Below are 12974 nucleotides of genomic sequence, written 5' to 3'. Positions count from 1 at the left end.
TATTTGAGGGGGAAAAAACACCTTTTGTCTCAAAAAAAAAAAAAAAAAAAAAAAAAAAACAAACAAACAAACAAACAACTGAACCATTAATTAAAAAAGAGGTACATAAGTACCTACTACCTACTTTATGGGTAAAGAGAAGCGAAAACCAAGCCCAATTTTTTAAATAAATTGTAGCCAATTATTTTTGTACTTTTTCGACAAAATTTTTAACTCGCAAGGATCACAAGGAGTTCCCCCGGAGTTACAAGTCAAAATACAACGGTACCAAAAATCTGGTAATTTGAGCAAGAAATATGGCTGGGCTGCTGTTTTGTTAATTAATTTTATGCTAATCAGGACAGAAGCTCAGGTGAACAGGCGATTTTTTGGCTAATGACTCTTTTCTCTTTCTCTCTCTCTCTCTCCCTCTTTCCCAACAAACACTTTTGTCTTCCCAAAATGCCCTCAAGGATGAAAAAGAATAAGCAATAAAATAATAATATTAACTATGTATAATAAAATCGATAAATTATAATAATTTATATTTCCAGATCAGATATTCCAAGATCTTGAAGATCATGTCTTCCCGCGCTTTGCAAAACAAAAGAGGTTTCAAACAAGCCTTGTTGAAAATTGGCTTGAAAAAGAACCTAGAGAAAATACAAACTCAAGATCACAACAAAGTCAAGGGTCATTATTTTCTCCTGCATAAAAAAGAAAAAAGTTTAACCTTGAAAGAGACTCGAAGTCCAACCCCTCTGATCCCCACTCTACCGTGCGTAAACAGCCCGGGGAAATTCACCTGTGTTGTTCTAAAATCTGAAGATACCCAAGATATAGGATGAAACATAAACTCTAAAGAACTGAGAACCTAATAGAACAGACCTTACCAAGAGGAGATAAGAGCCATGATGGTTGTAAAATCAGACCAGAGACCCTATAATAGTAATAATAGAGATCTACGTATTTAAAGATAACAATGAAGATGCTATAGGTATAAGACCTGACTTAACTAGAGTAGGAAAGATTATAATTATTTTTACGGGCATTTTAAAAGATCAGTGTCGTTCGAATCAACTACAATGTGCTAAATTTTATGACATAACTTGGACTCGAATCACCAACCTTGCTGAAGATAGTACGGAGTAAACAGACAACAGCACAGAGGGTGAACACGCAATTACGTAGAGGGAGAATGTGGAAAAATGGCCATGTGTCGCCAAAATCAAAACCAGAGCTTCACAACTGATTGTTTTTATTGATCACCCCATCACAAAGTTTGGAGGAAATCGCAGAATTAGGAGCTGCGTCACTAGACCGTAGACTCGTAGACCATCTCCTTCCTCCTCATTTCATTTGAAAAGCTGTGGGTTGTGGTGTTTCTTGATTCTTCAAGGAGCTTCTTCAAATCAATTTACTCACCTGTCTTCAATGAGCTTTTGTGATGTTTTCAAATGGGAGAGAGCCCAAAAGCCCAAGTATACCGGGATCCCATGATCCAATGTCATCGATCTAATTTCATCTCTCCACCAACTTGATGTGGATTTTGGAATCTTTGGATGCCAGCCACTCACGTTCCGGCGTTCCTACAGACCCTGGCCGTTGCGTCAGAACGTGTGTGGCGTAGAAAGCTTCAGACCGAGGTGGCATTAGATCTAGATGTTAAATTTGGAACGACACCACTGATAGTATCATACGATCATGATAGGATAATGGGTCTTCAGATTTAGAAAGGGTAGGGGGCGAGACTCTTCAGTCACCCTCATGTATAATTTGGATCCCTCTGAGACTATTTACCTTCTATGAGTCCTACATTTGTAGAGGTATTCTGTATCATAGCATGTCCATGTACATGATGCTTCCAGTAGTATGTCCCTTCATCAGACGAGTGAGGAACATCCTGCCATGCAAGAGTCAACCCTGATACTCCTGGATGGCAAACAAGTGCTGTCCCTATACGACCCAAAACTTCTGACTCTGAAATTCGGTAAAGGTAGGTCTCTTCTTTATATTTTAGAGATAATCTGACAGTTTAGACCTAATCTGCTCAGAGTTTTAGTGGTAACAGTTGCAGAGTAATAGAGGAAGATTCCTCAGCATTTTAGAGGTAACTTCCCCTAAGTTTTAGAGGTAATCTCGGTCTTTTAGAGGTACACTGTTTACCACTTCTCTGAAGAGGAAACATTTCTCCACAATAGTGCACACCTGAATCTGACAGCCCTAAAGGTACCTTGATTTAAGGCCCCTACCTTGATTTAGGACCTTGTTTTGGTACTCTAACAATACGGACCTCTACAACCCTCCTCATGGGCTTTTGTTTTACCTGTTTGCCTTTGTTTCCAAGGCTTTCTATATTTTTTCAGCATGTTTTTGTTTTGTTAAATTTCTCATTATCTTCCATTCTCTCAGTTAGATCATTGCCCTAAAGGTACCTTGATTTAAGGCCCCTACCTTGATTTAGGACCTTGTTTTGGTACTCTAACAATACGGACCTCTACAACCCTCCTGATGGGCTTTTGTTTTACCTGTTTGCCTTTGTTTCCAAGGCTTTCTATATTTTTTCAGCGTGTTTTTGTTTTGTTAAATTTCTCATTATCTTCCATTCTCTCAGTTAGATCATTATTTTGTTTAGTTTCTTCATTATGATTTGATAATTATGTTTTCTCCTGCCCCTAAGCAAGTCTTGCAACGTACTGTGCCAGATTTGGTGCATTGTTTTTAGTCAGGATAATGGTCGTATTTTCACACCTATAGCTGTGTTGAGCCTGTTATTTGATATCGTGTGTGATTATGATCATTAGAAACCTAGGAACAGTCTCATGTGAACATGGGTTTCCCGGTGTAGTTTTTGCTGTAAACAATCTTGTGTTACTGTCCTCGTTAAATTTGGATGGGGACATGGATTTGATGACAACCTCTACAAATCTACATAAATAAGATAGGTAGCATCCATTATATGTAATACAGGTCATGAGTTTTCCGAAGGATGACCATTTTCAACAGGAGATCAATGTTAGGTCAATCACTCACGATGACCTTTTTTTTTTTACCCCACAGCAAAAATTCCTTCGCGGAATAAAGTCCTCCATTGGGTGTCTTTTTCATGGAAACGTTTCTTCATTATGATTTGATAATTATGTTTTCTCCTGCCCCTAAGCAAGTCTTGCAACGTACTGTGCCAGATTTGGTGCATTGTTTTAAGTCAGGATAATGGTCGTATATTCACACCTATAGCTGTGTTCAGCCTGTTATTTGATATCGTGTGTGATAATGATCATTAGAAACCTAGGAACAGTCTCACGTGAACACGGGTTTCCCGGTGTAGTTTTTGCTGTAAACAATCTTGTGTTACTGTCCTCGTTAAATTTGAATGGGGACATGGATTTGATGACAACCTCTACAAATCTACACAAATAAGATAGGTAGCATCCATTATCTGTAATACAGGTCATGAGTTTTCCGAAGGATGACCATTTTCAACAGGAGATCAATGTTAGGTCAATCACTCACGATGACCTTTTTTTTACCCACAGCAAAAATTCTTTCGCGGAATAAAGTCCTCCATCGGGTGTCTTTTTCATGGAAATACCCATTTACCTTCATTGCTACTGTACTTGTTACAGTTACATAAATTACCTACCAGCTAGTTACATCTGTAAATTGTTGCACCTGTGTGGAATTTCAAATTCATGTTATGAAATGGCTGGGGGGGTTACGGCTGAAATTGAACTTTGCATTCGTCAGAAAAATAAAGTCATTATTAAAGTTTGTTCATTTTTTTTATTTTAACCCTTCAAGTCTCTAGACTTTAAAAAGAGAATGCCTCTCGTTTGAATCCTGAATCAAAGTAAAAGATTGACAGCCTACGTACCTAAGTATATAGAGAGCTAAATTCCATACTAGTGGAACGTAGATTGTAGAGCTCTCTTGCTTTGTAAGAGGCATCAAGCTGGCAGAATTCGATTTCTGCCCAGGGTGAACAATCAACTTCATCGCGTACGGGAGCGTATGTCGTGACGTCAGAGTTTAAGATTTACCGCTATTTTTTGAATCGATTTATTTCGGGATCTAGAAGTCGAAAAAGGAAAATTCCCGAGTTCCTCATTTTTTCTGCCATTTCACTATAAAACCTCATCTAAACAAACTCATAAGGCCGGTCTATTATTCAAAGGTGTTCTTTTTTCTACTTTTGCGAGGAGGGGACTTTTTTTTATCCACCCAATGGGTTAACCTAGCTTTTGCCCCGAGTCAAAGAGTGCGAGCTGATCAAATAATCAGAAGAATTTCGAAATAATCTAAATGAAAAATAATTGAACAAAATGTTATAATAGTAAGTACAGGGGTTCCCGGAGTTACAAGTCAAAATACAACGGTACCAAAAATCTGGTAATTTGAGCAAGAAATATGGCTGGGCTGCTGTTTTGTTAATTAATTTTATGCTAATCAGGACAGAAGCTCAGGTGAACAGGCGATTTTTTGGCTAATGACTCTTTTCTCTTTCTCTCTCTCTCTCTCCCTCTTTCCCAACAAACACTTTTGTCTTCCCAAAATGCCCTCAAGGATGAAAAAGAATAAGCAATAAAATAATAATATTAACTATGTATAATAAAATCGATAAATCATAATAATTTATATTTCCAGATCAGATATTCCAAGATCTTGAAGATCATGTCTTCCCGCGCTTTGCAAAACAAAAGTAGTTTCAAACAAGCCTTGTTGAAAATTGGCTTTAAAAAGAACCTAGAGAAAATACAAAACTCAAGATCACAACAAAGTCAAGGGTCATTATTTTCTCCTCCATAAAAAAGAAAAAAAAAAGTTTAACCTTGAACAAGACTCGAAGTCCAACCCCTCTGATCCCCACTCTACCGTGCGTAAACAGCCCGGGGAAATTCACCTGTGTTGTTCTAAAATCTGAAGATACCCAAGATATAGGATGAAATATAAACTCTAAAGAACTGAGAACCTTATAGAACAGACCTTACCAAGAGGAGAGAAGAGCCATGATGGTTGTAAAATCAGACCAGAGACCCTATAAATAGTAATAATAGAGATCTACGTATTTAAAGTTAACAATAAAGATGCTATAGGTACAAGACCTGACTTAACTAGAGTAGGAAAGATTATAATTATTTTTACGGGCATTTTAAAAGATCAGTGGCGTTCGAATCAACTACAATGTGCTAAATTTTATGACACAACTTGGACTCGAACCACCGACCTTGCTGAAGATAGTACGGAGTAAACAGACAACAGCACAGAGGGTGAACACGCAATTACGTGGAGGGAGAATGTGGAAAAATGGCCACGTATCGCCAAAATCAAAACCAAAGCTTCACAACGGATTGTTTTTATTGATCACCCCATCACAAAGTTTGGAGGAAATCGCAGGTACACCATCCTTCCTCCTCATTTCACTTGAAAAGCTGTGGATTGTGTGGTGTTTATTTATTCTTCAAGGAGCTTCTTCAAATCAATTTACTCACCTGTCTTCAATAAGCTTTTGTGATGTTTTCAAATGGGAGAGAGCCCAAAAGCCCAAGTTTACCGGGATCCCATGATCCAATGTCATCGATCTAATTTCATCTCTCCACCAACTTGATGTGGACTTTGGAATCTTTGGATGCCAGCCACTCACGTTCCGGCGTTCCAACAGACCCTGGCCGTTGCGTCAGAACGTGTGTGGCGTAAAAAGCTTCAGACCTAGGTGGCATTAGATCTGGATGTTAAATTTGGAACGACACCACTGATACTATCATAGGATCATGATAGGATAATGGGTCTTCAGATTTAGAAAGGGTAGGGGGCGAGGCTCTTCAGTCACCCTCATGTACAATTTGGATCCCTCTGAGACTATTTACCTTCTATGAGTCCTACATTTGTAGAGGTATTCTGTATCATAGCATGTCTATGTCCATGATGCTTCCAGTAGTATGTCTCTTCATCAGAAGAGTGAGGAACATCCTGCCATGAAAGAGTCAACCCTGATACTCCTGGATGGCAAACAAGTGCTGTCCCTATACGAACGACTTGGGGTACCGGCGTAGGACGAGGGTTCTCGTTTTTCAGAGTCACCGAATCGTCAAACGCGGCTCCCTAGTCAGAAGGACTAGAACAAGATCCTGGCTCTCTCTGGGTTCCTTTCCTAACCGGTCCAGTCACCACGACCCAAGGACGAGGGTTCCCGTTTTTTCAGAGACACCGTCGTCACCTCGATCCTCATGTATAATTTGGATCCCTCTGAGACTATTTACCTTCTATGAGTCCTACATTTGTAGAGGTATTCTGTATCATAGCATGTCTATGTACATGATGCTTCCAGTAGTATGTCCCTTCATCAGAAGAGTGAGGAACATCCTGCCATGCAAGAGTCAACCCTGATACTCCTGGATGGCAAACAAGTGCTGTCCCTATACGAACCAAAACTCCCTGAAATTCGGTAAAGGTAGGTCTCTTATTTATATTTTAGAGATAATCTGACAGTTTAGACCTAATCTGCTTAGAGTTTTAGTGGTAACAGTTGCAGAGTAATAGAGGAAGATTCCTCAGCATTTTAGAGGTAACTTCCCCAGAGTTTTAGAGGTAATCTCGGTCTTTTCGAGGTACACTACTTACCACTTCTCTGAAGAGGAAACATTTCTCCACAATAGTGCACACCTGAATCTGACAGCCCTAAAGGTACCTTGATTTAAGGCCCCTACCTTGATTTAGGACCTTGTTTTGGTACTCTAACAATACGGACCTCTACAACCCTCCTCATGGGCTTTTGTTTTACCTGTTTGCCTTTGTTTCCAAGGCTTTCTTTATTTTTTCAGCGTGTTTTTGTTTTGTTAAATTTCTCATTATCTTCCATTCTCTCAGTTAGATCATTATTTTGTTTAGTTTCTTCATTATGATTTGATAATTATGTTTTCTCCTGCCCCTAAGCAAGTCTTGCAACGTACTGTGCCAGATTTGGTGCATTGTTTTAAGTCAGGATAATGGTCGTATATTCACACCTATAGCTGTGTTCAGCCTGTTATTTGATATCGTGTGTGATAATGATCATTAGAAACCTAGGAACAGTCTCACGTGAACACGGGTTTCCCGGTGTAGTTTTTGCTGTAAACAATCTTGTGTTACTGTCCTCGTTAAATTTGAATGGGGACATGGATTTGATGACAACCTCTACAAATCTACACAAATAAGATAGGTAGCATCCATTATCTCTTCCTATACAGGAAATGAGAGCATAAATCTAAAGCTTTTTAGTGAGAAAATCTGAAAAAGGTCTCTTAATGAGATCTATTACGGAGCGTGTTTCAATGTCTCAATATTTGTCGTTCAGCAAAATCAACGCATCGAATCAACCGACGTATCCGATGATTCATCAATCGAATCAACCGGTGAAGATTTCTCAGATCAGCGAAACTTTAACCGTTTAACCGAATCACGAACTCAGTTATCTAGGGCGGTTTCACCTGGTCTTTACACCTATCAGTAAGTGGTTGTTATACCTATCAATAGTATCACTTATCACTCTCGATAAATTCCCAACATTCCAGCTGCCTGTAAGCTTGGTTCTTCGTGCTACCTCATTTTGCCACCTCTAGAACGTATTCATCAAGTTTGAGACGACTTAGGTAAACTCGGCAGCTTTCTAGGCTAGGTGCTTCAAGTAAATTGTCGGTAATTTTAAACTAGAATTGGTTTCAACCAGGTAGGTACGTTCGTCACTTGATAGATGTCGGTATACTCGGTATCTATCGGTATCTACATAGTATGAAATACATAGGTACTATGTACACTTCTGACACTTCTCGATAGGTAGGTTACTTGAGGTCTTGGGTAGTTAGGTGCCTACTGCAAATTGATTATTATAATCAAACTTACACTCACTTATCTGGTAATCTGGTTATCACTTATCTGTACCTATTGTACCAATAGTATCACTTATCACTCTCGATAAATTCCCAACATTCCAGTTGCCTGTAAGCTTGATTCTTCGTGCTACCTCATTTTGCCACCTGTAGCACATATTCATCAAGTTTGAGACGACTTAGGTAAACTCAGCAGCTTTCTAGGCTAGGTGCTTCAAGTAAATTGTCGGTAATTTAAAACTAGAATTGGTCTCAACCAGGTACGTTCGTCACTTGATAGATGTCGGTATACTCGGTATCTACATAGTATGAAATACATAGGTACTATGTACAGTTCTGACACTAAACTTCTCGATAGGTAGGTTACTTGAGGTCTTGGGCAGTTAGGTGCCTACTGCAAATTGATTATTATAATCAAACTTAAGTTTTTTCATTTTTTTTTTTTTTTTTTTTTTTATTTTTATTTTAACCCTTCAAGTCTCTAGACTTTAAAAAAGAGAATGCCGCTCGTTTGAATCCTGAATCAAAGTAAAAGATTGACAACCTACGTATAGAGAGCTAAATTCCATACTAATGGAAAGATTGTAGAGCTCTTGCTTTGTAAGAGTCATCAAGCTGGCAGAATTCGATTTCTGCTCGGGGTGAACAATCAACTTCATCGCGTACGGGAGCGTATGTCGTGACGTCAGAGTTTGAGATTTACCGCTATTTTTTTAATCGATTTATCTCGGGATCTGGAAGTCAAAAAAGGAAAATTCCCGAGTTCCTCATTTTTTCAGCCATTTCACTATAAAACCTCACTTTAACAAACTCATAAGGCCGGTCTATTATTCAAAGGTTTTTTTTTCTACTTTTGCGAGGAGGGGACTTTTTTTACCCACCCAATGGGTTAACCTAGCTTTTGCCCCGAGTCAAAGAGTGCGAGCTGATCAAATAATCAGAAGAATTTTGAAATAATCTAAAGGAAAAATAATTGAACAAAATGTTATAGTACAGGGGTTTCCAACTTCCATGTGTATGCCGGCCACATGCTACATTGGGAGGCACTTCAGTCCCATCACAGTACATGCCATTAATGATTAATATTTATGGGCATTAGAGTGAACTTTTGAATTGTATGGCCGCCATACACGCCATATATACACGCTACGCCACTGTGCTAGTTTTCTGACTATACGTTCATAACGTTGACAGCCGGATTAGCTTCTTGTTTGTCGATTAGGATAGTCAGTAGTTAGGAAGTTGGGTACCGAACAACCTAGTAGAAGCCTAATACATTATTTTACTCCTTGACCCTTCATCAAATTCCTTAAATATTCAGTCAAATTTATCCATTTCCCGCGAACAATTGACTCCTTTGAGGATCCAATTCGAGAAGGTAGTTATTCTTGTGAAAATGTCCACGGTAGATAAATAATAAAATTAGGCACAGGTACCTAATCCACATTATGTAGGTACTTAGGTACTTATGTTCGTTCTAAACCCATTTTGTTCGAATTTTTTGTCGAATGGTCCAACCGGTTCATAACATTCGCGTCTCCATCACCAAACGGAGCTCGTATTACCAAATCAGATCAGCGGATCAATCAATACGGGTAGTTATTCTTGTGAAAATGTCCACGGTAGATAAATAATAAAATTAGGCACAGGTACCTAATCCACATTATGTAGGTACTTAGGTATGTTCGTTCTAAACCCGTTTTGTTCGAATTTTTTGTCGAATGGTCCAACCGGTTCATAACATTCGCGTCTCCATCACCAAACGGAGCTCGTATCACCAAATCAGATCAGCGGATCAATCAATACACTGTCCAGAAGGAACCTACTGGGGCAGAACCAGTTCCAAGTTCCCACATGGAAGTTGAAGCTTGTGATCAGGGCTGGTCACAGGGGGGGGACGACTAGTCCCATTTGTCGCGGACTCCTTTAGGAGGGTCCGGAATTAGCCTTTTTTTAAGGGACCAAAGAAAATACGAGCACCTAGTACATAAGTATTGTTTTCAATTTTATTTATTTACCAGCTTAGTTAGGTTGTAGGGTAGCCCGTTTGCCTCGTAAGCTCTAGGTCTCAGGTTCGATTCCTTCCCGGGTTCATTATTCTCTCTTCGCTTTTGAGGCGATAAGATCCTAGCAGTTACAGTACCTCTATCAAACCCTCTAAAACCATTTATTTATTTAATATGTACATAAAAAACTGTTGGGCAGGTATACTAGGTACTCATGTTAAACCCCTAATACCTATACTCGCAGCATTTCCTCATTGGAGCTTGGGATTGATCTGACCTAAGGGGACTTCGTAGTGATCTTTTTTCAGGGTATACTATAGAATAATGTGAAAATCTTACCTCTCAGTATAATAGTCCTTGCGAATCCGAATCGCCTACCAGTCCAAAAGTTTGAGGATAAGTCCTTCACAATCGGGAAAGCAAAGGTAATCCAATAACTGAATAAGATAAATACACAGCACAAAACACTTCACTTGACACTTCTCTTTTAGCACTTATTTGTCAAAAGGCACTTCAGTTCTACAACGAAAAAAAGGGTAAGGTCGAAAAAGTTTCGTTAAGATCCGAAAAGTCGTTTTAGCTGAATAAAGACCTGAAGAAAAGAAACGAGTGATAAGAAAACATACCTAACTACTAATTAGGTACCTACTCACCTAAACTTATACTATAACAACTAGGTACCATAGGTTATAGTACTATAACTATACCTGCTAATAACTACTAACATGGAGCCATGGAGGTTACTCCAAAACTCCCAACAAGGACCATCATCAAATTGATTAAGGTAGGGAGGAAAATCGTGGAACGTAGGTAGGAAAATATGTGGGTAAATCGTGGAAAATTTGAGGATAGGATGATTTTTGACAAGGCCATCAAACCTACGTAATAGGTCTGTATAAAAACCTACCAGCTAATTTTCACATGGTTCCGAAAACATACTTGGACCCCTATATAACCCTTATCATACCTACTTGCCTACATAGGTAGGTACCTACCTAATTGCCTATCATACATAGATAACCAGCTGACCTTACTGCTTACTGGAAAACCTGTCATAGATACCTACGTCAAGTAGAGTTGTCCAGATAACCAAATTTACCTACCTACCTACCTACCAAGAGTAGGTACCTTTCATGGATACCTACCTATTTTACCTATCTACATTATCAGCTACCTATACCCCTTACTGTTACCTATAGACTTTTTTTTTACTTTTTACCTGAGTAGGTACTTAATTTTTACCTTTATTTCTACAACTTTGCACCAATAGGTACCTTATAGGTATACCTACCTACTAGATCTATCCAACATTTGGCTACCTACTACCTAATATTATCACCAGGGAAATCTATCAATTTTGAACTTACGATGATTGGCTATTCAAATCCTTGAAAAACCAGCACGTTGATAAAATGGGAAAGGAAATCCAAGAATCCAACAAGAAAATCGAAAAAAAATCAACACCAAAACACGGCCGAAAACACGAAACACAGTTTACACACACGATTATCGTATTTTTCGTCAAAAATATTTATTTATTTGTGTAAAAAGATCGTAAGAAAAGTTAAGCCTTGAGAATTAGGAAAACAGTAAATATGTAGATTAAATTTATTTAAAATTTAATATTGATATCGGAAAATCTCGTGAAAACTCATTAACTGATAAGAAAAACAAACATAAAAGTTGTAAATAAAAGTTTCGATGCGAAATCCTCACAGCACTCACACATCGAAGGTACAACCAACACTGAGGTTTGAGTACTGCACGCTGCATACACGATACACGAACCTCTTGTGTGTAGTCTCGTATTCAGGGGCAAGATGAGAATCTCCAATGCTCTAGTAGTGAGTAGGTACCTACCAGGTACAGATATCTACCTAGGTACCTAAGTGTAGGTATTTAGATTACCTATCTATTGGTACCAGTACCATCTGCCTAGGGAGGTAAAGATTAAAAATTTCAAGCCAGTGCACTTTCAAGCCAGTGCCAAGCTCTTAGAGTGCACTAGCTTACGATGGATCACTGAAGTGAAGCAAAGTTGAGCATGGTTGGTATCCAGACTGATGACCGACTGAGAAATAGCGTGCTGTAGGCTTATGCCGGCATTACCGGCCCCATTCAGGCTGGGCAAATTAGTGAGGAGGTGTGTAGTTTGTCGCTTGAATGGAGGGTAAAATCGCCGTAACTAAAGAACTCAGCAGTTAAAGTGTGACGTTAAAAGTTTCCTTCCTAAATTAGATATGTAATACAGGTCATGAGTTTTCCGAAGGATGACCATTTTCAACAGGAGATCAATGTTAAGTCAATCACTCACGATGACCTTTTCTTTTTCTTTTTTTCTTTTTTTTCTTACCCCACAGCAAAAATTCTTTCGCGGAATAAAGTCCTCCATCGGGTGTCTTTTTCATGGAAATACCCATTTACCTTCATTGCTACTGCACTTGTTACAGTTACATAAATTACCTACCAGCTAGTTACATCTGTAAATTGTTGCACCTGTGTGGAATTTCAAATTCATGTTATGAAATGGCTGGGGGGGTTACGGCTGAAATTGAACTTTGCATTCGTCAGAAAAATAAAGTCATTATTAAAGTTTGTTCATTTTTTTTATTTTAACCCTTCAAGTCTCTAGACTTTAAAAAGAGAATGCCTCTCGTTTGAATCCTGAATCAAAGTAAAAGATTGACAGCCTACGTACCTAAGTATATAGAGAGCTAAATTCCATACTAGTGGAACGTAGATTGTAGAGCTCTCTTGCTTTGTAAGAGGCATCAAGCTGGCAGAATTCGATTTCTGCCCAGGGTGAACAATCAACTTCATCGCGTACGGGAGCGTATGTCGTGACGTCAGAGTTTAAGATTTACCGCTATTTTTTGAATCGATTTATTTCGGGATCTAGAAGTCGAAAAAGGAAAATTCCCGAGTTCCTCATTTTTTCTGCCATTTCACTATAAAACCTCATCTAAACAAACTCATAAGGCCGGTCTATTATTCAAAGGTGTTCTTTTTTCTACTTTTGCGAGGAGGGGACTTTTTTTTATCCACCCAATGGGTTAACCTAGCTTTTGCCCCGAGTCAAAGAGTGCGAGCTGATCAAATAATCAGAAGAATTTTGAAATAATCTAAA

The sequence above is a fragment of the Diaphorina citri genome, unplaced genomic scaffold, assembly GCF_000475195.1.
Source record: "Diaphorina citri unplaced genomic scaffold, Diaci psyllid genome assembly version 1.1 scaffold79, whole genome shotgun sequence".
Taxonomy (NCBI): Eukaryota; Metazoa; Arthropoda; class Insecta; order Hemiptera; family Psyllidae; genus Diaphorina; species Diaphorina citri.
Note: the sequence above shows the minus strand (reverse complement) of the source record.